At 45.7% G+C, this 24,835-nt stretch overlaps 1 protein-coding gene across 8 annotated transcripts in view; it reads left to right on the top strand.

Moving 5' to 3' along the window:
- Window positions 1-24,835, top strand: part of LOC144946159 (nuclear receptor coactivator 2-like) — a 78,100-nt gene that overhangs the window by 6,675 nt on the left and 46,590 nt on the right. The window contains exons 2-3 of one of the 8 annotated variants that reach the window (XM_078874968.1): window positions 7,540-7,554; window positions 11,783-11,972. The exons of 5 other annotated variants lie outside the window; for them this stretch is intronic. The gene's annotated coding sequence lies outside the window, so the exon portion shown is untranslated. Of the gene's footprint in view, window positions 1-7,539; window positions 7,555-11,782; window positions 11,973-16,724; window positions 17,343-24,835 lie in introns of those variants that run through there. 2 more of the 8 variants (XM_078874957.1, XM_078874948.1) reach the window with 2 other exon arrangements.

Genomic DNA, 24,835 nt, shown 5'->3' with positions numbered 1-24,835 from the left:
ACAAAATGCCAAGTATGTTGTGGGGTGGCAGAGGGAACAGCCTGTGCTGTGGATTTGGTGGCTGGCCAGCAAAGGGGTAGGGGTGGTGGTTGGGTAAGGCAGTCGAGGAGGAGGAGCAGAGGGTGGGTGCTGTTTGCCGGCCTGAGCCAGGCCAACTCATAATGATGGCTCATCAACAGCTAATTACTTTGTTGGAGTGTTGGGGGAGGGGGGGGGGTTTGTGTGGTGCGTGGCAGGGAACATATGTCACATGTAACAACACATGCAGTAATTGTAGTGTGCTCCCGTTTTTGTCCTTCCTACACCTTTTATAAAAAGCCACAGCTTCGCGTTATTTGAATGCATATTTACTGCAAACCTTAATGAGGATTAGCATGACGGGGAAGAGAAACAAAACAGCACCATGACTTTTTGAAAGTAATTGGCATTTTTAATGAAGTTGGCAGGCAAGTGAGCTTTAAAAAAAACACGCTCACACTTTTATTCCAGCGCGATTTTTTTTGCCTTTATTGTCATTGGTGTTAATTTATGAGCAGGCTACATGTAACTTGACGGCTGCCGCCACGGTGTAATGGTTAAGCACACTGGACTTGCAATCCAGAGATTGCCGATTTGATTTCGACCTCCCCGTATGCGGTAGTTGAAGCGAGGGTGCGAGGTTTTTTTTGCTTTCAAAAGATCGCCCACCACTTTTGTCCACCCAGAAAGCAGTCCAGTGTAAATGAGAGCACACACACACACCACCACCACAGTTTATTCGATCAGACAGCAGGTCACGTGTGACGTGAATAATCTCGCCTCTTCCAAGACACCAGATCAGTGCGGAAGAATAGGCTATCATACTCTTTTACGGGGGGGTGGCGGGTGAGTCTAGTGGGGTGCATCTTTTACCTTCACCTTACACTGAACAGTTTTCACGAACACAGTGTTTGCTTCGTGTATATCCATTGTGTGATATAAGCACGAACTGTAGCATGGAAGCGCCCACGTCCTTTTAAGGGGCACGAAGACTCGACAAACAGAATACTTGCGAACCATGATGACAAATGTACTGTACTCGACAAGCAGATGCCCTGGAACGGGCCATACGAGGCATCTCACCAAAAACTTTTTTTTTCCAATGACCGTGGTGGAATGCTTGAATGACGATGGCACAATTGTGCTGGCAGAAAGCATAATTTATAAATTGAGGATCTCGATTTTCTGACTTAGAATGACACTAATTAGTTTGTTTCTGACCGCCCCCCACTCCTGCCCCCCCCCCCAACCAACATACTCTGTCATAACTTGCACAGGCTCAGTTTATACAGCTGCCAATCTGAGCAAGAACATGTGGAAAAGGAGAGTCATCCGTTACTCTCCGTTACTCCACCAATCGGTGGGCCGCCATGTCCAGGCCGTGTACACCAATGGCTGCGTTAAAATCACAAGTATATCGATGTAAGCATATGACAATGTGCTGTGTATTACCGTACCCTCTAATTTCAGTGGCTGCATCATATCCAGTAGGTGCGTGTGTGTGTTCCAGATTTGCATAACTTTATTGACACCTTGCACAAGGTTGTGGGTGAATTTTCGTTTCTGGAGCATCTTATAATCCAGAGTATACGGTAGTTTTCTTTCAAAGTATGTCCACCTTAGATCTGATTCTACAAATATTTTCAAAACAAAAATGTGTAATACAGTGTTTAAAAATACACACGTATTTGGGTTTACTGTACTGTCCTCTCTCATTCGTCTGCCTTGGTCAGTCCACTGCTGGATAAAGGCCTCCCTGAACCGTCGCCAACTCGCGCAATACCTGCAGTGTAATATTACCAATAAATACACCTAGCACTGCACTATACTCTTGCTGTTTAATTTACTTTCGGAGAGATGAAAAGGGGATGCCAACAATTTGCATGAGCGTTAGAATGTACTTAGTTAAGATTAATCTTGAGCTGACCTCATTACTGTCTAGGCTGCTTGATGATCGACACCAGAGCGAGGGGGGCAGACGCGCAGATCGGCCAGCTCTGACTGCTGCTATCTCCACGGCGGCGTTTAATTGCATTCACACGGGACACGAGGCCCTTGACTGCGGCTCGTCTGACCCAGTTACCTGAGGGGCGTAACTTGCTAATTGGAACCTAAATAGCGTCTGAATGTGTGTGCGGTAGCATCACCACTTGAATGGCAGCCAAACATATGGTCCTCTGTGTGACGTGACAAGGTGGCCTTTGCTTTGATAGGATATGGCCGGCGCTTGTAACAGAGACGAACGCTGTCAGATGTTCGCAGCAGTAACTGGAGCTGATGGCAATGGACATATTTCACATCTAAAATGTATGAAGAAATTGTTAAATGGATTACACCTTGGTTCAATGTTTTCAGCAGTGAGAGCTAAGCCGTTGTTGTCACACATGGTTACATATATGGCTGTGTGTGTCTAGTTTCTGAAGTAATTTAATAAGGTTTGGAAGGCAAATGATTAAACTTTTGAAAATAAAACGACAACTTTTTGGGTGGATCTCCTCTCCATTTTGGCAGTCTCTGAATATTAAATAAGTTATGGGGCTGCACTCCATTGCAGCTTGTGAGTTTGATGGCTATCTGTAGTGTCCTTTTTCAGGTGTCCTTATTGCAGCATAATAATTGTATATTCCCTGCCAGATCTCAAAGTGGGCAGTTAAAGGATTGCAACGTCGGGAGTGCCACCTCGATCCTAGGTTGTCAAGGTCACCTTTCGTATTCAATAGTTGCAGTTTTGTCTAAAAGCTTTTAACATTTCATTTATAATTTCTCGACTTTTAAAATAAGACTTTTAAAATAAGACATTATTGCTGTCATGTGAGTTTCAGTTGGTAAAAAAAAAACATGTTTCAAGGTTATCCAAAGGCAGTGTCATACTGATGACATTTTTGTTCATTTCTAAACCCAATTCCTGGTGCATTGCATAGTACTGCAGTGTGCTATGAACACAGAGACCTGAGTTTGGTTCCCACCCATAGCTAACTTCAGTGGTGAGTTATAAATGCACAATTTTTGGGTCACCCCATTCCCAAATCCACACTGGCCAGCATAGTGAAGTATGGTCAAACAACCCCCATGTCCTGGGGCATCTCCCTCCTCACTGTGCTGGCAAGGATTATTCAATATCGCCTTGCCAGGCACTCTGAGGAGAGGCTTGCAGGGCCCCAATGTGGTTTTAGAGCAGAGTGGTCCGTCACATTTGGCATATTCTGTCCATATGCTAGACGCATAGGTGTAGGGAATTCCAAAAGAACCTACATCTCTGCTTTTTGACCCGGTCAAGGCCTACGATACCATAAAAGACGGTCACTGCATCGCGCACTTTCAGATGCGCTTCTGCGGCTGTCTGGAATGCTCTTCCTTCCGATATTTTCTTTAGAACCACTTTTTGTGTTTAGTGTCTTGTCCTTCCCCCGCACCTCCGATTAGCACAGTTGGCTACGTACGGTGCGAAGGAAGTTCAACATAAATACGTGTCCAATATGGCATGGGGGCGGGTGACTTTCATCCAATAGTAGGTTGACAATGTGCTGTAAATTATGATAATGGGTGAAATGACTGTGGCATTCGGTAACATTACAGAATGTGCTCAACGGCTCAATGGAGCGGTTGAGCACGTGTTACAGTACTTTGCCCGGCATACATATGATTGGTATACAAACCTTCTGAAGGGGAACCTTGGCAGTGTTAGAAAGATACTGTAAATAAGCAAATCAGGGCAGTCTTGAGTTCATGGGGGCGGGGGGGGTGTGTGTGACAATTGAATAGAGTAAATTGTAAAAACTTTGAAACGTCCCGGTTTGGCTGCGTTCTTCCTGGTTTCAGAACGGCTGTCCCAGTGTCCTCCAAGCGTTTGTGAAAGTAGGAACGTTGTCCCCGTTTGCAATGTTTAAAAAAAAAAATGTTATGCATCTGCTGTGCCAGTGTGGAGTAGATGCTGAACGTGGTGCTGCTGCAGCGTTGCAGAGTGTAAATTCTGCGCGAGGTAGAGTGGGTGTGTGTGGAGAAGCACGCGCTTGTAACAAAGTCAGCGTTTTTTGTGTTGAACACTGCTTTGTGTGTGCGGTGATAAACATTTATAGTGCTTTCCAAAAATAAGCACAAGTTTTTTTTTCATAAGGTAAAGGTTCAGCCCTGCAATTGCTTGCTTATGCAACTATTGGCAAAGGGTCAACCCCTAGAGGGAGCTCTAGATAGCCCTTTTAGAGGGTATTTGGCTTCCTCTATTCTACTGGCCAGACGTGGTGTTGGAAGGGGGTGAGAATGCGACTTTGCAGAGAGAGAGAGGCCAGAGTAATTTAAGAAAAAGTCTGCATTCTTACAAAAATCACCTGCCGCAATGGGAGATCGAGTGGAACAGACAAACTGTTTACCATTCCACCGCTGGCATCATCTGCTAAGTTATTTATTCCAGAACGTATGGCAAGTGGTTGGGGGGGGGGTCTTCAACTTTATCCCCCATTAGTGTTCTTTACCTGTGTGAGGTGTCGTCTTCCTGCTTCCGATGTTGTTTGTGCAGTGTAGTTTTGACGGTCAGGATCCTGAAGGGGTTGACGTGCCCGTCCGCCTGGATGTCCCTCTCGACATCGCTACCAAAACACCACTGTATTATTCACCACGCTGCGTTGAAATCCAATCCAAGTCTCCGTTACGTGGACTTTACGGAGCCGCAGAACAGTGTTGTTGATTGTTGGTTTATTTAAACAAGGGTACTCTTTCATTAACTCTGCATTGTTCAACCTTTTGCACTTTATATGTGCAAACAGACTCCCATGTTTTTGAAGACTGTTTTCCGTAATTAATTGTGGTGGATAAGCTGTAGTCACAGCAGTTTCTCTCGCACGTTATCCATTGCTTACATACTGTACGTATTATTTGGTAAAACAATGCGATTTCTTGAAGCACTCTGAAATGGTAATTGCATATTTAGATTGCACATGGCCTTATTAAGTACAGTTAATTTGCAACAAACATTGCAGTATGGTGCCATGGGGCTTTGCTCTAAGTACCCTGCATATGTATATGTACGGCACTTTTTGTCAACCCACTGCTGGATGAGGACCTTCTCACGCTTTGGGGGGGGGGTCGTAGGGGTTATTTGACCATACTTCAGCGCATACTCGTCAGTGGCGAAGGCAGGGCGCATCGAAAGTATGGTGTGCGACAATTGATTTTGCTGTTCTGCCCTCTGTTGTCCGCTACGTTACATAGCCCTGCAAGCTCCAGCAACCCATTGTGCATGGTGGTCCACCCGTTCCAAGTACAATCCAAACTCAGCTCCCCCTTGGGCTTTCGAGATTTGATGAGATTGGGTGCGTTGTTCCAGGTGATAGTCTCAGCAACTACGCATACCAAAATATAAATGTAGATACTGTACTGTCGTGCAAGACTGTAGTCTGTTTACACAGAAAAAATGTTGATGTGTGTAGTTTTGCGCAATAGTGAAAATGACTGTTTGCTACGCGAAGTCGGTGATTATCCCATCGGCGTACGTGAAAGCAACTGCAGAACTGATACATTCTGTGCTTTAGTGCAGTTATTTTTGATGAATCGCTGCAGGGATTGTGATAAGTGCGCGTTAATAGATAGAATTGGGAAGGCACTTGTGTTTTCACGTTGCAATAATAGTGCTTTATGTTTTTGGCACGAACGCCATTGTGTTATGAAACTTGTAAGCGGCGAATTGATTATTTTCGTAGTGACGCGTCATATTTTTCAAAACAGGATATTAAAATTACGCGCAAACACAAACTTAATACCGTTCTTAATTTTTTAGTACCCTGCTGTAACGTTTTTCCCTTGGTGTGCTGTATCATATTTTATAGAACAGGATATTAGACTTGTGCAGAAAATACAGATGTAACATTGTACATTATTTTTCAGCATTCTCCTGTTCTACAACTGAATGATCTCCAGATCGAGATGGAGCATTCACATAATCTCATATTGGAATGGTCAAACAGTTTTGATTCCCAGTCTAAAATAATGTTCTACCATATCTTATGGACAGTGAAATCTCCGTTTAACACGTAGGCTTTCGCGACCAATATCATCCATAATAAGGGTTTTTGGGTTAGATCGCGTAAATATATAAAATTGTCACTTTATACATTTTGTGTAACAGCCCACGTAAATCTAAAAAAATCACCATTGACACAAAGTGTTTACTGATAATTTGTTTACATCAATTATTCATTTGGATTATTTTCTGATAAAAATCGCAGTGACATTTTGCTAATTATCTGGGAGGCTCAACCCAGAAGCCCGAAGAGAATCTGGCCAGCCCTTTCCTCTGCTAGCCCCGCCCACTTTTACATGACCACGCCCACTTTTACATGACCACACCCACCTGACCACAAAGGCTCCGCCCACATTGAGTGGCCTTGAATATTTTATTCTTCATTGTGGTGTAAATGCTTACCCCGAGCTCTCATACTCTGATGGTGCATTGTCTTTGAGTTGTGCGCCTTTTGGCGTTATCTGGTCCAACCCATGTGAGACGAGGCTCTAAGGAAAGCTGTCTCGGGTGTGGACCAATCAACTTCAAGGACAGTGCATATCATTATCATAGTTATGTTTTTTGTTTGCATTATGACTGCAGGTATTGTGGTCTATGCAAACATGACTCCTTGTAAAAAAAGGTGTCAGTTTAGTTGCCAGATAGAAGGGTAAAAAACCAATTATCATATTTTTTTCTTCTTCAGACTTCGGCCCCGCTCACTAATCTAGCAACCTTGCCCACCCTTATTGTCAGCCGAGCATGAGGCCAGAAGAGTTTTCAAACCAGGACAAATTCCTGATTTTCACAAAAGGCATCGGGACACTGGGAGGGCGGGGGGGGAACAGCTTTCCTGAAACCACCTTGACGACTTTGGCAAAAGTCGGACATTTCCTGGCTTTGCAAATCGGCTGACGTTCCGTTACACTTCTGCAACATTGATGCCTCCGAATAGTTCATCTATGAGCAGCGAGCCACACTTCTGGAGGCTTGGGGGGGGGGGTTTTGTTGATACCCAGAATGAAGCAACCTGTTTTGGTGTGGCAGGCTCTGGAGGCGTGCCAGATTGCCAGCGCAGCGCTAAGTGTTTTCAATCGGGTAGAGTGTTGTGCGTGACCATGTAAACAGACTTTTAAGTGTATTGCTGCCGTACACTCATGTGAGACTTCTCAAAATTGTAGATAATATCTTCAGACAAGTGATAGTTTAGTGTTATGTGGTGTAGGTGTGTACAGGTGTGTATTACCTGTTTTATTGAATGTACCGGTTATATGTATTATTGTATTTCATTATATATTTTTTTGTTCCGGTAACATTGACAATGACAACTGAACCTTATGTCGATCCCATAAGCCCCCGGCTCTCGCATAAACTGTGTTGCGATGTCATTGTATGTCTGTTGAAGGCGAACGATAGGGCGATCTATTCCTCTCGACGAGCTCTACACGATGCGCTAAACAAAGTTTGAAAGTTTTGTTTCTTCTGCGCATTCGCCTTCGCCGCTGCGCTTGGACACGACACGACAACAGAACGATCCGCGCCAGGTGGGTTGCGGCGTTTATGTGCGCGGTGAGACGGAGTCGCCGAAAATAAATATATATTTTTACTTACGTTTATTCGGGACCCCCGGGGTCCCACCATCAGGTTCAACTACCGTTTCATAAAAATATTTCCAAAATTACTCAAAATGGCAAATTCAACAGTCGGTGAAAGGCGCAGCCCTGCAATTCCTTTCTCATGCCGCTGCTGGTGGAAGGCCCACCACTAGAAGGACCTCCAGAGAGCCCCTTTGGAGGGTATTTGGCCTACCCTTCCTCTTTCATGCTGGCCTCATTTCTTTTAAGAGATTGGATTCTACCCACACTTTACCTCGCAATACACGACCTACTAATGGACTAACAGCGGTGAACGCTTTTTTACTGTTAGGTGGACAGGAGGAGGAGGCGGCGGCGGGGGATTTAATAAACTTCCTCATTGTCTCAACCTTCGCGCCAGGAGAATGCATCCGCGACCTCTGGATTGTGATGTTCACGACGGCAGCCACGGTCCACTTCTACAGTGTGTCCTGTGTTAAATCTCCTCGTAATACATAATACCGTACTGTGCCCGTAACGTGTAACGAAGCGTCTCGGGGCGCATTGTTTTTATGTTTTTAGATGTTCGCTTGAGTAAAACATTATCTGTTGTACTTATGTAGCTCAGTGTTGCACTTACTGTAGTGCGATAAAAACAAAGTTGTCCACAAATATCTCTTTCACAAAGTTACCGCTAAAACAAGCTGTGCTTTTCCGCTCTCCACCGCACCAAGAGGAAAACAGCGGCATTCCATATTTGTGCAAGCATTGTCATAAAGCTTGCACAAAATGAAAGAGGGGGGTTTCCTCGTCCATTTTCTTTCAATGAAGTGGCCATTTGGTGCCATTAAAAAAAATATTGTTGCACCACTGCCTTATCTAAGTTGTTTTGTTATAATTGTAACCGTTTAATGGAATATGGCAGTTCACGTGATATGGGGGGGGGGGCAATATCTTGAATCATTTTATTTTGCGAAGTTATCCACCGCAGATAATAGGGGTTTCTGTAGACCCTACAGCTGCATTGGATAATAGGAGCCCAATGGGTCAAGGGCTGCACATTAGATGAGTTCTGTTTATATGTTATGTAATTGTTCTGAACTATTCTGTATCACAGTAATGCTGTAAGCAGTTGGCTTGCAACGATACAGTGATTTGTCAAAGTTGCGGAGACGAAATGTTAACTACCTTGCCTGGTATACAGAAGGACATGGGTTTGATCCTAACTCTTGACGCCTGTATATTTGGCATTTGCACGTTCTCCCCGTGTTTGCATGGATGTTTTTTCGGTTCCTCCGGTTTTTCCTTCCACATTTATAATCAACATGCCTTTCGAGTATTTGCCTTCAATAAATGTCCACATGCTAAGCCCACTTCATTGGGCGATCATTTGTAGCCAGGTCACTTCTGACAAAAAACTGTATAGCTCAGTGGGCCTTAACTGGTAATAATAAAATTAGTTTATAGTTTAAATTCGAAGTCGATTCCTGTGTTCACGATACATGCATTGAATTGCTAGCCCACTGCTGAAAGAAGGCTTCTTGTCCCGGTATCAGTCTTGAGGGTTGTTTCACTTTTCTACCATGCCGGTCAGTGTTATGTTGGTAAAGAAGTGAGGGGGGATCTCAGATCCAGTTCAGATATCACTCGCCACTGATGTTAGCCATGCCCACGAAGCAAACTCGGGTCGCTCTGCTCGTCTCATACCGCAGTGTGCTAACCACTGCACCTCCACTCCATCTGATTTGGATATACAAGACCGTGTACAGTACAGCGTCGGAAATCCACTTTATCCTATTACCCGCCCGCACGCAGCCGCAGTATTTTTGCGCGCGGTGTAATTGCCATTTTCTGTGGACGTTCACACATCTGACCTTTGCACATACTGGCCTGTACCTCAGCAGCTCGCGGTGATTCGGACATGCCATGTTGTGCTGTATGCAAATGTACATGCGTGATGAATTGTTCTACACAACGCACTGTTTTGTTTAAAAGGGTGCTATAAACGAACCGGCGTATTTCCCGAAAGGGAACAGGTTTTCTTTAACACGCCTCCGCGCAGCGTCCCTTCGCAGGCCGTGGATGTGGGAATGCACGGGCACCTCACTGTACACATGCCGTGACTTGCTCTTCCATGCCACTTGACGTGGCACCCCCGCCGTCTTGAGGGTTTGCCACTGTGGAACGGTTACTCCAGAGTTTGCTGGGTCTACACCATTGATTTGAACCTGTAGAACCGTCGTCGCTATCATCATAATCGCAATCATCATCCCCCATGATCAATCCGCTGCTGGATGAAGGCCTTCCGAAGCCGTCGCCAGCCCTCTCACGACCTTGCGATGTGATCATTATAATCTACCGAGCGCTTGCACACTCGCCTATTTCATCGCTGCCATCACCTCGGTGGCTGTAGGCTGACGATTTTGGAACCCCTTGTACCGCATGCAAATTGTCAAAGAAACGATTGAGTCGAAACATTTTTTTTTCTTTAGAATTAATTGAGAAAGTGTTACGATTAGCTTTGAAAATCAGTCTCCATTCAAACGATTTAGAAATGTAGCAGCCTACCGCTTTAGATTGGTGTGGTTGGCGAGTATGCGAGTTTGGCATGAGAAGACACTTCTCTGTACGCTTCCTTCCTCGCACTGCTGCATTTTGGAATTTTCCCTCGATTCAAAAAAACGTATGAGAGTAACTCGAAACCAACTGCACTCTCAACAGTGCTGCTTGCTGCTGGCCGCTTGGCATTTTGGGCCTTTGGACCTGTGCGTGGTGAACAAAATTCTATCAGGATATCGCAGCGGGTCAAAAACAGCAAAGTGTGCCTCTAATTTCTTGTACACGGGACGACCGGAATGAGGTCCTTATCTGACGAGAAAACAATTGCCGTGCCCTGAATGTGAACGGGACGGTTCGCATGGTACGCGTGCGCTGCATTGTGCAATCGCCGTGCACAGCCTCGCGAGTCGGCGGGCGGAACACGCGAGAGAGGTTGACTTGGAGCTCTCCAAATGGTCGTGCGCGCACATCCTTTCCTCGACGATGCAAACAACACCAGCAAATATCACGACCTGTTAATTTGTAACCCCGCGGTGCAGACCCTGGCGTCCGATGTTTGCCAAGAAGAGCCACGCAGCCGAGATTTAGTTCATAGGGATACAACCGTGTGTGGAAGGTGTCTATTATAAGCAATGAAGAATGGCTTGTGGTGGTTGTTAACCTCTCGTCACTGCGCAGATTTAAAAGAATGCGTCATTCCTGGACCCTTCACTACTGTAAAATACATATATGTATCATTCGTTGCGTTGGAAGGGGGCTGGCGTTTTCATAGATTACGGTTTTGTTAATACCGAGGGGAAATGCTTCATCCGAGGCTCGGTTACATGTTTGTGGCTGGGGGAATAAAAAAAAAATTGTACGAGCGTGGCCGCATTTGCTTGGAATATCGGTGACTCCCATTGGCTCTATCTAATGACACTGTATAAACGGATGGAGCATTGCTTTGCCATCCATCAGCCTGTCGCACAGTGGCCCCTTGCGGGGTGTTTGTATGATTGAATTAGAATTTTAAAATCCGAATTAACATTTTGGTACTGTACAGGCGCATACGATCAAAATGGCTCAATAGTGCACGCAGCGCGCACTCTGGCACACGATGTGCGCGCGACTGTGCACTGCACTTGCACGTGAATTCACGTTTACGAGGTGTGGAGCAGCGTGTATACGGTGCTGCACGGTGTGTCCACTGCAGTATACGCTTGTGCTGCATCTGTGCAGTGTGTACTTAGTGCATAGACTGAAACGATTAAACTCCATTACCATGCTGTGCACAGTAGCGCATAATGCTTGTACGTATGCAGTGCATGTGTCTTTTGCATTTGTATAAAATACACTTGCCACGCCGTTTAACACAAGACCGGCACGACGTCAAAATATTTAACACACGTGTGCATATTAAATGTGTAATGTGTTGTTAGTCTGCTGAGTGTTTTTTTTTTATTTCTGGGGTCGGAGTTAATGAAGAGATCATCGTATCTATCTTGGGGGTGCTGCAAGGGGGTTGGAGGGCTAGCGATGGTGTGATGGGTACTACTCGCAAATTAGTTCTCCAAAAATTTGCCTAATTGTCAGCCATTTCAGATTGGCAGGCTAAGCTGCGACAAATGGCGAGTGTGTTCTTCTGCTCCCTGCTTTCCAGGCTTTGCAAGTGCCCTGGGTGTCGCTGCTGTCACAGAAGCTTAGAGAATACTCTCTGAGAGCGCTACCTCATCCGGCCAAGAATATATTTATATATTTTTTTCCCTTCGACGCGATTCACCAAATGCACGTGAAGACTGCATCTGGCCCACGGCTCAAATGAACTGCTCACCGCTTTGCAGCCAGAGAAGGTACGGTTATTTTCATCGTTTTATTCTGGCGTTTTTGAAAAGTGTACGAACGATGGTATTGTTCATGGAGGCACGCGCGTTTTTTTGCCGATTGCGTGACTTGTGTTTGTTGCAACATTTCTAAAAAACTTGTGTGGTGATATGACCTTCAGACAAGCCGCTGTGAAGAATGGCTGTCCTTGTGTGTTTTTCTCTGCCAATGCAGAATGTGAAATTAATTTGTGTTTTACTGTTACTTTTTAAAGATGAGCTCTACTTTGCTCACTGTACGGTGAGAGTTTCGTGTAACTGTACACATGTCTGGGGGTGTGTGTGTGCACTCAGTAGTTGTATTCTGTGATAGTTTCTGTTCAAACTTCCTAATTACCCCCCCCCCTCCTGTTTGCAGTGGGAAGGGGAATTGAATGAGCCAAGAAGAATGTTTTTATTCACAAGCGTTTAAGGATTATTAATAACAATAATGTGCAATGGAAAAACTAATTACAACTTAAGCCCAATTATGTTTGCTCCCATATGTATATAACCATGCGTAATGCATATAAAAACAGTTCTGGCCTGCTAAGATGGTGGAGCTATCGGGTGTGCAGGCAGTGCAGTTGCACCATGGTTCATGGGCTTGAGGAGTCCAGGCACCAGGTTAAGCAGAGGGAGGGAGGGGGTGGTAGAGGTGTACAGGGGGAGGATCCCCTTTTCATGCTTTGCACCAGGACCCATACCAGCCACGCTATGCCACTAACTTACCATACATAGAAGAACAATCGGTGGATGGAAGGATCTAATGCGTAAACTCCATCACCCCTAGTTGGAAGACGTTAAAAGTAAAAAAATACATTCGGTAAAGTCACGTAGTATGGACTCCTGCAGTCACGAAAGCTTCAAATCAAGAGTAAAAATACTATATTATCAATGGCCTTATTGGTGTCCCCAGATAACCGAAGCTTGATGTTTTGTCCTGGGGTTATTTCGTGCAGGTGGAGGTTCCCCAAACTCCAGTCCTCGCTACCCACCACCACGGTGCATCGTTCCACGTTTACCAATTGACTTCCATTGAGAGCTACTCTTTAAGTCGTTGCACGCACCCGTTGATAGTTAAACTCGTCCCACGTGACACGCTGAGCAATTAACGCTGTCTGCGTCACTTGGAACATGCGTACACACATACAGATCTTAATCTGAATCGGCACCCTCTTCTAATGAGAATCGGCTCTACAGGATTGAGATTTGTGTGTGTATACATGTTCCACACTGATAAAGAACCGGTGATTTACTCGATTGGGATTAAACTCCGCTGTCCAGATATGGAACTGCCTCCTCCCTGAACACATTGTCGGCGGACTCACTGATTCTGGTCTTCGGGCCTTCAAATGCCGAGCACGTGGATATCTCGTAACTCCACCACACGTGCATTTTAGGGACTGAGTCTTTGAGCTGCAGTGAACCAGTGATTATGTCTATTAGATGTACTAATGTCTGATGTGGCTGTTGTTCACAATTGCACCCAATAAAAATTATATCTTTAGACTACATGTAACTGCAGTATATGCGATACTGTCAACATGAACAGTGACAAAGTAGATTAAACAAAAACTGAAAAGTGCACAATTAAGTGTGGAGCTAAAGTATAATAACTCAACACATTTATCAATAAGACTGCGACCTTAAAAAGAAAAAGTAGATAATTGGTGACTTTTGTGCAATGGTCCTTCTACACATCACATGGCGAGGCCTGAGAGGTCGAGTGTAGGGAATCACTGCACCTCTCAGGCCTCTCTCTGTAAATTAAACTAAATTTTAAGGCCCACTTTAGCTATGTAGCTCTGTTTTTCAGAAGTGACCTGTGCCATAAATGATAGCTCAACGAAGTGGTGGCTTATCAAGTGGAAATTTATAGCAGCCAAATAATCTAAACGCATGTTTCTAAATGTGGAGGGAAAACCCGAAGGACCTCGAGAAAAATCCACGCAACCACGGGGAGAACATGCAAACTCCAAATATACAGGCGTCCGGGTTGGGGTCGAACCCACGACCTGTATACCAGGCGAAGGTATTGACATCATGCCACTGTGGTACCCCATTTGCTGTGTGAAGAAGGGCCATTGCCCAGAACCAGGCCTTTTACTTTTTATTTTAAATGCCACATGTACAGGACTGTAAACTAATGTTTTTAGAAGTACTCCAACCTGCTCTCATCTGCCTCTTTAAGCTTAATATTAGTGCATTTAATCATGTAAAGCAACATGCCAATGTGCCTATAAAAGAATGTAATGAATGGGTACATGCTACCTGCAGTGTTAATGATGAATGTGTCGAGTGTATTTGTTGTTTGTGCATGTGCACCACTGCAAATCCAGAAGCAGCATCGCCAAATAATTTTGGTTGATAAAATAAGTTGGCCTGGGCAGGACCATGGTAGCCGATGGTCGAGACTCATGGCAAAGTGTCAGCCAACAGATCCCATCCAGTGGGGAGATGGAGCAGTGAAATCTGCCCTGTGTGCAGGTACTTGTTGGCTTGCCAAATTGTAAGACCGTGAGAGATGGTGATTGCTTGAGTTTAACCAGAAATGTATGGATGATGATGCTGAAACTACCGCAGCGAATGCAGTTGCCCGGTCACTTACAAACGTAGACGACAGTATATGAAAAAATAGCTACAGTGCATATAAACACGTCTCGTAAAAACAGTTGTTGCGCCAATGTTTTGATTATGTAAATTAAAACGTCTCGCGTAAAGAGAAATAATACTCTGCACTGTATAAGCAGTTGCATGCTTAATGAATGTTTTATTAATGCTAATTTAAGGTCGGCTGCCGCACTTCACATGTTTGGAGTCCCGAGGGTGATAAACTGTTATAGTTCTCGGTTAAAATGGAGACATGCTCCTGCCATTCCGTAAATGTCAGCAATTCAACGGAGATACACCGAACGACGTCCGTATTAATAAAACACCATAATAGATGCTCGCACTGCAATGCAACCTTGTTTTGCATCTCAACCCCCCTCCCCCCTCTGTCACAGCAGCATGAAATGACACAGATTGCGCATGCCTCTTTGGGGATTTGGAACTGATTACTGTTCTTTCATTTTTAAGGCTGCAACAAAATGCTCGCCCTCTTTAGCACGTATCCACGAAGCCGGTCTGACAGCCCCTGTCTGACTACATCTCGCACCGTGGTTAACGGACGATCTGCGATTCCGCCCGGCTCGTTTAAATTCTTACCTCCCTTCTTAAGGGGGGGGGGGTTAAGGGATGGATTTCTTTTAAAGAGGATCCAATGGACTCATGTCTTCAATTGCGTGGGTGTTTACGGGAGACCGTTCCAAACGCAATTTGTTACCGATAAAACAGACCACCTCTTGCCTCCCTGCCACTTTACCGGAGTAGCGTGGTGTGCATTTTTTTTATTCCCATCTCTGTTCAATTACAGTCTGACGCACATCTTTGTTGTTGTTGGTAGAGCCCAACGAGGTGACGTTGGCCGAAGCTCCTGTTGTGTCGCTACGCTTGCTGGCTTGGGGGGGGGGGCATTGGGAAGATTGCAGCCCAGGCACTGGGGGGGGGGGGTACAGTATCAGACGGTGTCCCACAGGACCCAGCAAACCGTGGAATAGAGAACCTCTTAATTTAGCCGCATGCTCGCCAAACGCTGCACCAGGCCATTCTCATCAAGACAACCGTGGCTTGTGCAGGGCTGACGTGGGCAACTTATTTTGTTGTTCCGCTGTTTGGGGCGAAGGTTTATTTTTTCCTTCCCTTGCTTTGAGTCAAGCAAGGCATCGACGTTGCGTGTTTAAAGCCTGGCCCGTGCTGCCTGGTTATCATGATTGTTTTAAAAGTCCCCAGGTCTTGCTGTACAGTGTGTGTGGCTTAATCCCACCATGTGTGATGCAAGCGCTGCACACCAATTAACTGTCGTTTAAATATTTTTTTTCTCTCCTGCCGTTGTGTAATGGTTAGCACGCTCGACTTGCAATCCAGAGGTCACTGGCGTGATTTGGTCTCCCGGTGCGGCAGTTGAAATCATGGGCAGGTTTCCACCAAATCCACCTTCGTCTCTGCCCACCTATCGATAGGTCTCATGCGATGGGCTTGCTGGAGGCACTTTGGCCAGCATTGGAGTGAGCAAGAAATTGCAGGGCCTTGACCTCTTTTAAGTCTATTTATCTTTAAAAAAACAAAAACAAGATTGTGTACTTGTATGTTGTCAACAACCGCAGCAATGAGCATTGATAAGGGGGACTATTTAGTGTTCCTAATTTTTCTTGAGGAGTGATTTCTGTGACTTGCACGGTCCATTCTCGGCTGTGTTTACTTGTAACATTTCTGATGAATGGTATTGAAGGTTCACTAGCGAGCCGTTGCCATGTTTGTTACTGGAGCGAAAGATCGGTGGTCCCGTGGGTTTTGTGTACAGTTCTAATTCGAATTGACTGTGATGTTTTCAAATAGTTTTATCTTGCCCGATGAGATAATTGAATATTTTACGGCAGATTAGCGTGATACACACACAGTGAGTCGTGGCAACGGTTGCTCAATACAAATACGATTCTCAAAGCATTGCTCTGGGGAGTTGCAGGAAGGAAGAAAACCGGGGGTTGAAAGTTCAGTGGAGAGGTCAACGAGAGGCCAGATCAGACACTGATTGATTGCGCTTGGCTCCTATTGGCTCGCCCGACTGGAGGTGGCGAGCCCATTGGTTCGCGCCCATATTTGTGGGAGTGGCGTCGAGCGGAGAGGGCTTTGTGGGGAAGCGGTGTGTTCGTCGGCAGCAGTGGCGTACAAACATACGACGAGAGGCGGAGGAGGTTAATGTTTGAGCCTTTGCCATGACGCGTGGGCCTTCCTGACGTCACGCTGTTACTTCGTTTTTTTTATTCGGCTTGTGGGCTGGCGAAGCGTACATCAAACTTCGGCCGGAGTTGTTTTCAAGCGACCCTTCTCCCCCCCCCTCCCTTCTCTCTCGTTGGCTCTCTGGAGAGCGAGCGAACGAGCCCGTTGTGCGTCCTGCCGAATGGCGCTATCCCGCGGTCTCACCTGTCATATCCTGGGAGCTGCGCAGAAGACCGTCTTGATTAATGAGACCGTATGATTAGGCAACAGCAGGAGGACGCGTCCTTGAAATTTGCAAACCAACCACAGGGTTTCTTTTTTTTTGTTTGGGGGGAAAAAAAGGAAAATTGAATTTTGTGGAATAAGCAATTATGTTAATGAAGCTGCAGGGTCTAGGAGAGTTCAGTGCACAGTGACAGCATGAGGGATTTCATGGAACTTTCTTTTTAGCGCTGGCCCTCCACGGGCAGATGTTTAACCCAGATTGGCATGAAGTGGTCTGATGCGATTCCTGAGTCAAGATCCCTGCTGCTGTCTATGGTAAGGAGATCGGACGCGTCTCTCTGCTCTTTCTACCTTTGTATTCTCGCGACATGTCAACCCTGTCCGAGGTCCTTTTGTAAATGCGCCGCGGTGATTCGTTATAATTTCACGTCGCCATCCCCATTTCCACATCTGCTAGCCCGATTTTTGTTGTCCGTTTGTTGCAACAAATGTGTGTGATGCAATGCAATTGACGTGTCCTTGTGTTGACAATTTACATAAACATGAGCACCAAATGTACAGATGACGATACATTATGATTTGTCCTGGTGTGTGACATCTTATGTCATATGGCTAGTTAGCAAGGGAATAAAAAAAACATTTCGTACTTTGAAAACTGAGCTTTAGCCAGTGCTGGAAGGAATTTTCTTACACTGTATTACTTATTTCAGGATTAGGATAATTGCAAACTGTAAGTTGTCCAACACAGTTTTAAAGACAATAGCCTATTTGTCATTCGTCTTTTTCCGACTCTGCTGTTAAATATTACCGAGCTTGCTGTGTAGTTAAACAAATATTTCACGTGTGTTTAAAGTACTCTTTGCCAGGGTTGTCGCCGTGGTTTAATGGTTAGCACAGGGGATTTAAATTCCAGAGGTCACCAGTTCTCTATCTCCTTGCTGCCTGACAGTTGAAACAGTGCTCGAGTTTATTACATTTCTTCAATCCTCCTCCCCCTGTCCATAAATAAGCATGCTACAGCTAGGCGATTGTCAGGTCGCGAGTGGTGGGGCAAAGTGTGGGTGCTCCCAGCTCTACCAACATGTTGAGCGTCGTCCAAAGAATACCTCTCAGAGATGGGTTGTTGAGAGCTCCTTCTCGTGGAGGCCCCTTCCGAATGAACAAGCACTTGCAAATCTGCACCTTTAGCCGTTACTCCATTATCGGTCATTTGCTGGCCAGGCAAGGGGCCGTGTTCATTTGCGCTGCAGTAGTAGGGGGACTCTTGTTGGCTCTGCTTAACTGATCCTGAAGTTCCAGTCCAGTAAATTAAAGCAGATAGTGATCATAATTCACTCGTACAATTGAATATCCTGTTTGTGTTGCACTTAATGCATTTGAGGCACCGAATTACCGATCTAGCTTTCGGGCGGTGAAAGCCGCAGCTACTAATAGTTCATGTCTGGGCCGCGGCCAGAACAACACTGTAGAGCCCGCCAATGCACTGTGCCGGGGAGATATCGCTGGGCCCTGGCTGGCTTTGTTTTTGCTTCCTAAAAATTGCTCTGCGCATGGCGGCGCACTGCTAACTCCCCGCCGCGTTCTTCAACGTGTGCATGCGAGCCCCTTTTGCACTGTATGGGAGGGAGCAGGGGGACATTGTGTGCCGTCCCAAACACTCGCTTGCCCGGCGTATATAGAGCTTGGCTTCGGAAGCGTTGTTACGGTGTGACAGAATGCCCCCACGCACTTTTACGGTAGAATGTGGCCCCTTTGGGTGAGCCATTGCAAGGTCGCTAGAACCGCGTTCTTGTTGTGAAAGTGCACACAAATTCACGGTGCCGTGTATCCTGATGATGCCACTTGCCAGAGTTGGCCAAAAAGCTGAACGCAAAGGTGCAGCCCAGACAACGTCTTACTCCCACCACTTGCTGTGGAAAGAGCCTCTACGACAGAGAGATCCAGAGAATCCCTCCCGCAGGGTATCACGGCCTCCTTGTTCATCTTGCAAGAGTTGGGAGTACCTACAACTTAATGCACCATAAGCGGTCTGCCCATAGACTGACTGTGGTGGATCCATTTATACTTATTGGTGGACAGAGGCATATGCATTTATGCAAATTAAACGTAACATATACTTTGTCAGGTGTTGTATATCTTGATGTCACTGTTGCCCGAGTTGGATGTAGGATTAATTGGCATTGCCAGTACTGGGCAAGTTTAGCTTGTCATATCTGTTTAATGTTTCACAGTATATATTGTATCAAAAGTTAGTGTACACATACAAGCCAACTTCATGAACTCGATTCACATGTTGTTGTTGAATCTTCCTCTTCGTCCGATTTTTGGCAGAAGTGTGCCACTGTCTTCACCATCAACAACGGGGCAAATAGCCAAGGGCGGTCCATTTTGGTCTTTTCGTAAAAACTAAAATTGTAAATCTGGCCCTATATGCACATGCTGCTCTATTGCGTTATACGCTTATGCTTTCGGGAGGATTAATTGTCTTCATGCAAGTGTGAAAATTCACCGGGATTCATGGCGTTGGCATGCCTTTTGCCAATCTCGTCAAATTAATGCGAACGGTCATGCGTATGGAGCTACCAGTTGTAACTAATACATGACGGAATGTTTTGTAAAAGAGTGCGTGTTGTACGGTGTAGTGTAAACAAATGGCTCCAACACCCTCGTCAACAACACTGGCCCTTCGAAGGTCGCGAGAACAGGCACTGCCTGTATTTTCTTCTTTTAAAAGGCAGTGGTGTTCTTTCTGTTGAACTGTGTTTGTGCACCACTGCCAATACATCAGTCAATCAATGCAACATCTCCCAATTAATTTGTTCAGTGTAGTGGTTAGCATATTGCACTACGAACCCAGCCAATAGCCTGGCCATAGATGACATCAGTGGCAATTATCTGAATCGGTTCTGGGCCTGCGCTGTGTTGACTCGGGCCATGTAAAAGTGTCCTTGGTGCGTTGTGTAAACAACACCACGGGGGAGAAAAATTGTGCAGCCTCAATTATGAACATTAAACAACGTATTTAATATGTTGTCCATAATTGAGGGCGTATATTTAATACGTTTGTGAAATATATTGCCGAAAACCAAGCATTTCCAACTAGTTAAATGCAGCAGCGAATGCTATGCGAGATTCAGCTGCACATGCTTATCCTTTAGCCACCAGACCCGAGCAATCAGTCGCACACACTATCAAACCCGAATTGAACAGGCATATACAATATCTGTGTGTTTTATATTTCTTCAATTCAATCAGGCAGAGTCAGTAGGATATTGACAACATTGAACTGCAACATGCTTATGTTTTTATAAGTGAACATGTTTAGTTTAACACGTAGGCTTTCGCGACCAATGTTATTCATAATCAACGTTTTTGGGTTTAGATCGCGTTATTTATAAATGTGTCGTAACCCTCCACCACCCGACACGGCCAATCAGCAAAAAATGTGTCACGCTGACAAAAGACAAATAGTTCACTGCTTTAGCCCACCGGTGTGTTGAAGCCACAACATTTACAATTTTAGTACGACGTTTCGCTGGTAATTGCATCCAGCATCATCGGGCAATTCGCCAGAATGGCGAATTGCCCGATGATGCTGGATGCAATTACCAGCGAATTGCCCGATGATGCTGGATGCAATTACCAGCGAAACGTCGTACTAAAATTGTAAATGTTGTGGCTTCAACACACCGGTGGGCTAAAGCAGTGAACTATTTGTCTTTTGTCAGCGTGACACATTTTTTGCTGATTGGCCGTGTCGGGTGGTGGAGGGTTACGACACATTTATAAATAACGCGATCTAAACCCAAAAACGTTGATTATGAATGAACATGTTTAATTAATACCTGTTGATGTGATAATTTCATATGTTGTCGATAATTGACGATTAATAAATATGTTATTTAACATTGCCGATAATTGAGGCTATCCTAACCAAGCTTATTAATTATATCGTCAAAAATCAAACGTTACAAATCAAACATGGCAACAAATATCACTCGAAAAGTGATGGCTTATTTTTTGCAAAGCTAAGCATGACATCTTTTCTGTTCGCTTGTCAGCAGCCGGTACAGCTGGATTAGTGGATCTCTCTCTCTCTGGGTGACGTGATGCCCCGTCAGGAGCGCACGAATGAGCCGACCCGAAATGGGCTCGACAGCCAAAGAGGCGAAGGATTTGATGAATAAAGCACCCACCACTGTCGTCGACCTTTTACAAGGGTACCGCCATCGCACTGATGCTCAATTGCGGCGCTTAGCATCGCCGCGTCATAGGTCGTTACATCGGATAAAAAACCAGATACGTCGGAGGGATCTTTCTCAAGCTGGGCTCTTTGAATATTTTAGTGATCGATTACTCGACCGATAATTATCGGTTCTTTTTGCAGAATTATTTTGATAACGCACGACAGTGGTCGGGGGGGAAAAAAAAGCCTCGCCTGTGTTCCGACGTTTCTAAGTAAGCGCATTCACGTGAGATTAAGAATACATCGCCGAGTGAAAAGGTCTGATTTGTGAACATACATCAAAAATGGCAGTTACACCACGCACATGCTGCACTGGGTTGTCGACGGTTAATTGGCCAGGGCTTGATATGTGATGGTCGGATGTGAAGTACGATTACCGACGACCTTAATTAATGCACGCGCATTCATCTGTTTGCATTGTGCTGGTTATGCGTACCATTGTCATAGCGTGCAATACGAGTTATGTGTACTTTAAATGAGCGCTAATCTGTGAAAGCACACACTTTGTTCTTGGTAATGTAGCTTACGATGTTAACCCCCGTCACCAGCTGTGCAGTAATCATCGCTAATGCGAATGTCTGCCAACACTACCAGCCTATACCAGTGGTAATTTGTGTCAGTTCGGATAGTCGCAACAGCTTCCGCGGAGGATAATGCGTATCAACAGACTGTTGCCAGCCTATGAACTCATAGATGCTCTGTGCTTGTGTAACAGAGGATTGACCAAAGGGCTGCACGGTTTGCCCATTTGAATTGGCAGCTTGTTTTAAACATTCTCTTATGGATGAGGGCCTCTCCATGCCATGCGTGCCATGGGGGGGGGTGGGTTATTTTATGATGCTTAACCACATTAGTCGGGAGAGCACAGATGTGGCAACGTAGAGGTATAGTACAACAATGGATTCTGTTGCACTGCCCTCTATACTGCCCACCACTTGGGCCCTTAAGGACTGTGATGACAAGCTGTTTGTGTTCACAGAGATAAAGGGACGGCTTCGCCAGCCAGCCTGGGTTGCAGGCAGGGTTTATAACACTGCATTGTGCAGATACCTCATTTATAACTTGTGTCAGTAGTTAGTGCATGGGCCGCTGCCAAGGTGTAACTGGTTAGTGCGCTGGATTTGCGATACAGAGGCCGCCGGTTTGATTCGATCTCCTTGTGTGACAGAAACAATGGACACGTTTCTTATATCCCTGCCCACCTCTATAGGAAACGATAAACTATTTTTATTTTAGGTAAGGCCTACTGAGCTATGCAGCCCTTTTTTCAGAAGCGACCTGGTCGCAAATGTGATGGCTCAGTGAAGTGGCTTATCACGTGGAAATTGTATAGCAGCCAAATACTCTAAACGCATGTTGATTCTAAATGTGGAGGGAAAGTCAGGTGGACCCAGGGAATAATCCACGCGACCACCGCAAGAGAGACACGCAAACTCCAAATATGCAGGCGTCAGGGTCGAAATCGAACCCATGAGCTCCTGTGTACCAGGCGAGGTAGTTAACATCTCCTAGCCACCGTGGCGCCCCTCAGCAGCTTAACTAGGTAAACCACGGTTTATCGGCAGGTCACGCGCACTGGGGTAGCGTGTGTGTGTACCCTCAACCATTCCAAGATGTCTGGCGAGCATGGAAGAGGAGGCCGTTTGTTATGTAAAGGGGGGGGGTGTAGATTTCGCTCTAGTGGGGAGAGGAGGGGGAGGGTTTTTCGCTAGCAATGGTGTGTGAGCATGCGATCACAGGTCTGCACCTTTTAAATTCTTGTCACTTGTGCTGCAATGGACATCGCACAGTAACGTTTTAGCTGAAGAAACGTGCAACTTGAAAAAAAAAACAAGTAGTTCTTGTACGTGTGCTTACCCGGGCTTGTACACGTACAATACACTGAAGCGTAGAGCCAAGTTAATGATACAAACGAGCTTTGTGGTCAGCAGCACTTCACTGACACTACTGTAGTGACGTTTAATGAACTACAGGAGTGGCTGCACACTGTGATCTCGACGGTTTCTTCTCACCGTGATTTTTAAACGCTTTGTCATTTGTCCTGAAGGAAGCTTCCGTCTTGAGTTGCACAGCCCAGGTTACGAATCTGCAAGGTGTGAGGGGGCATCCCCAGATTTTTTTTCTTCATTCTTAAACGAGCATCTTCCTGCAGGGCCACGCAACATGCGCAGGGAAGGCTTTTGGGGTGGGTACTCGGTGCCGGACCCTGTCCTCTACCCACACATCCCCACTCTATTGCCTGCACCGGGAGATGGGTGAATTTTCTTGCCCGTGCCACTGCAGGTAGAAGGGCCTCCACTAAGATGGAGCTCTAAAGACCCCCTTCCACGCTGGCCAGAGACACCTTGGAAGAGGTTGGAGTACCCATGCTTTTGCCTTCCAAATACCACCTGCCGATCGACTAACTGTAGTGAACCCCCCTGTATGGTGCTATGACTTTTAGATGATGCTTTTATGTATGAAACGTCCACTCCGTTTGCACGTGTGGAATTCGTAAACGCATATGAACATTTGGGGTCCAGAATAAACGGAAGTCAAAATCTTAATTTATTTATTTTCGGCGACTCCGTCCCACCGCGCACAAAAACGCCGCGACCCATCTGGCGCGGATCATTCTGTTGTCGTGTTGTCCAAGCGCAGCAAGGACGAATGCGCAGAAGAAACAAAACTTTGAAACTTTGATTAGCGCATCGTGTAGAGCTTGTCGAGAGGAATAGATTGCAGTATCGTTCGCCTTCAACAGACATACAATGACGTCGCAACGCAGTTTATGCAAGAGCCGGGGGCTTATGTGACCCCGGGGTGTCCCGCCATAAGGTTAATTTATGAAGCCGATTTTAAGGCTTCACATGTCCATCAAATGCAGTACAACGACCCATATCCGAGTGTCGCATTTCCGCCTTGAGAAATTAACTGCCCACGCCCTGTGCAGTATTTGTGCTTAGTGTAACTCAATTTTTTGTATCTGTTTACAACAACAACCTATTCGCATATCCGCATATTTCTCTGTGTCCATGCCCCACCACCCACTGGACGCTTGGTTAACAATTCTCTTGGAGTTGCAGAATGCCCGCCTATACCTCAGTCCCCAGTTGGTCAGACATGCAGCATACGGTACTTGATATCTGGCATGATTAGATTTCTGTTCAGCGTAAGAATGGGCAAACATTTTTTAGTCCATTTACATACAAATGCACATGTGAAAACATCCACATCATCAACCGTGGCCAATCCACCACTGGATGAAGACCTCCTCAAGCTGCCGCCACCCCTCACGATCCCGTGATGTAACGATCCACGCAGCGCCTGCACGTCAAACTTATTTGATCGCTCCGTCTCCCCGATTAAGGCCCTCTCGGAGGCGATCCATCCCCTTGGCTGCCACTCCGTTATTGTTCTTGACCATCGACCATCATCCCTGCGAGCAAGGTGTCCTCCCCACTCACATTTCTTCACCGTTTCAACGTAATTCACGAACCCGCGTCCGTTCACAATTCCGTGCGTTCCTCTGTCGCTCAATGTAAGTCTCGAGCATGCATCGCTCTCCGTGCTTCTCTGCGCA

This window comes from Lampetra fluviatilis, chromosome 2 (genome assembly GCF_964198595.1).
Source record: "Lampetra fluviatilis chromosome 2, kcLamFluv1.1, whole genome shotgun sequence".
Lineage (NCBI taxonomy): Eukaryota > Metazoa > Chordata > Hyperoartia > Petromyzontiformes > Petromyzontidae > Lampetra > Lampetra fluviatilis.
This window is presented reverse-complemented; position numbering and strand designations above follow the sequence as displayed.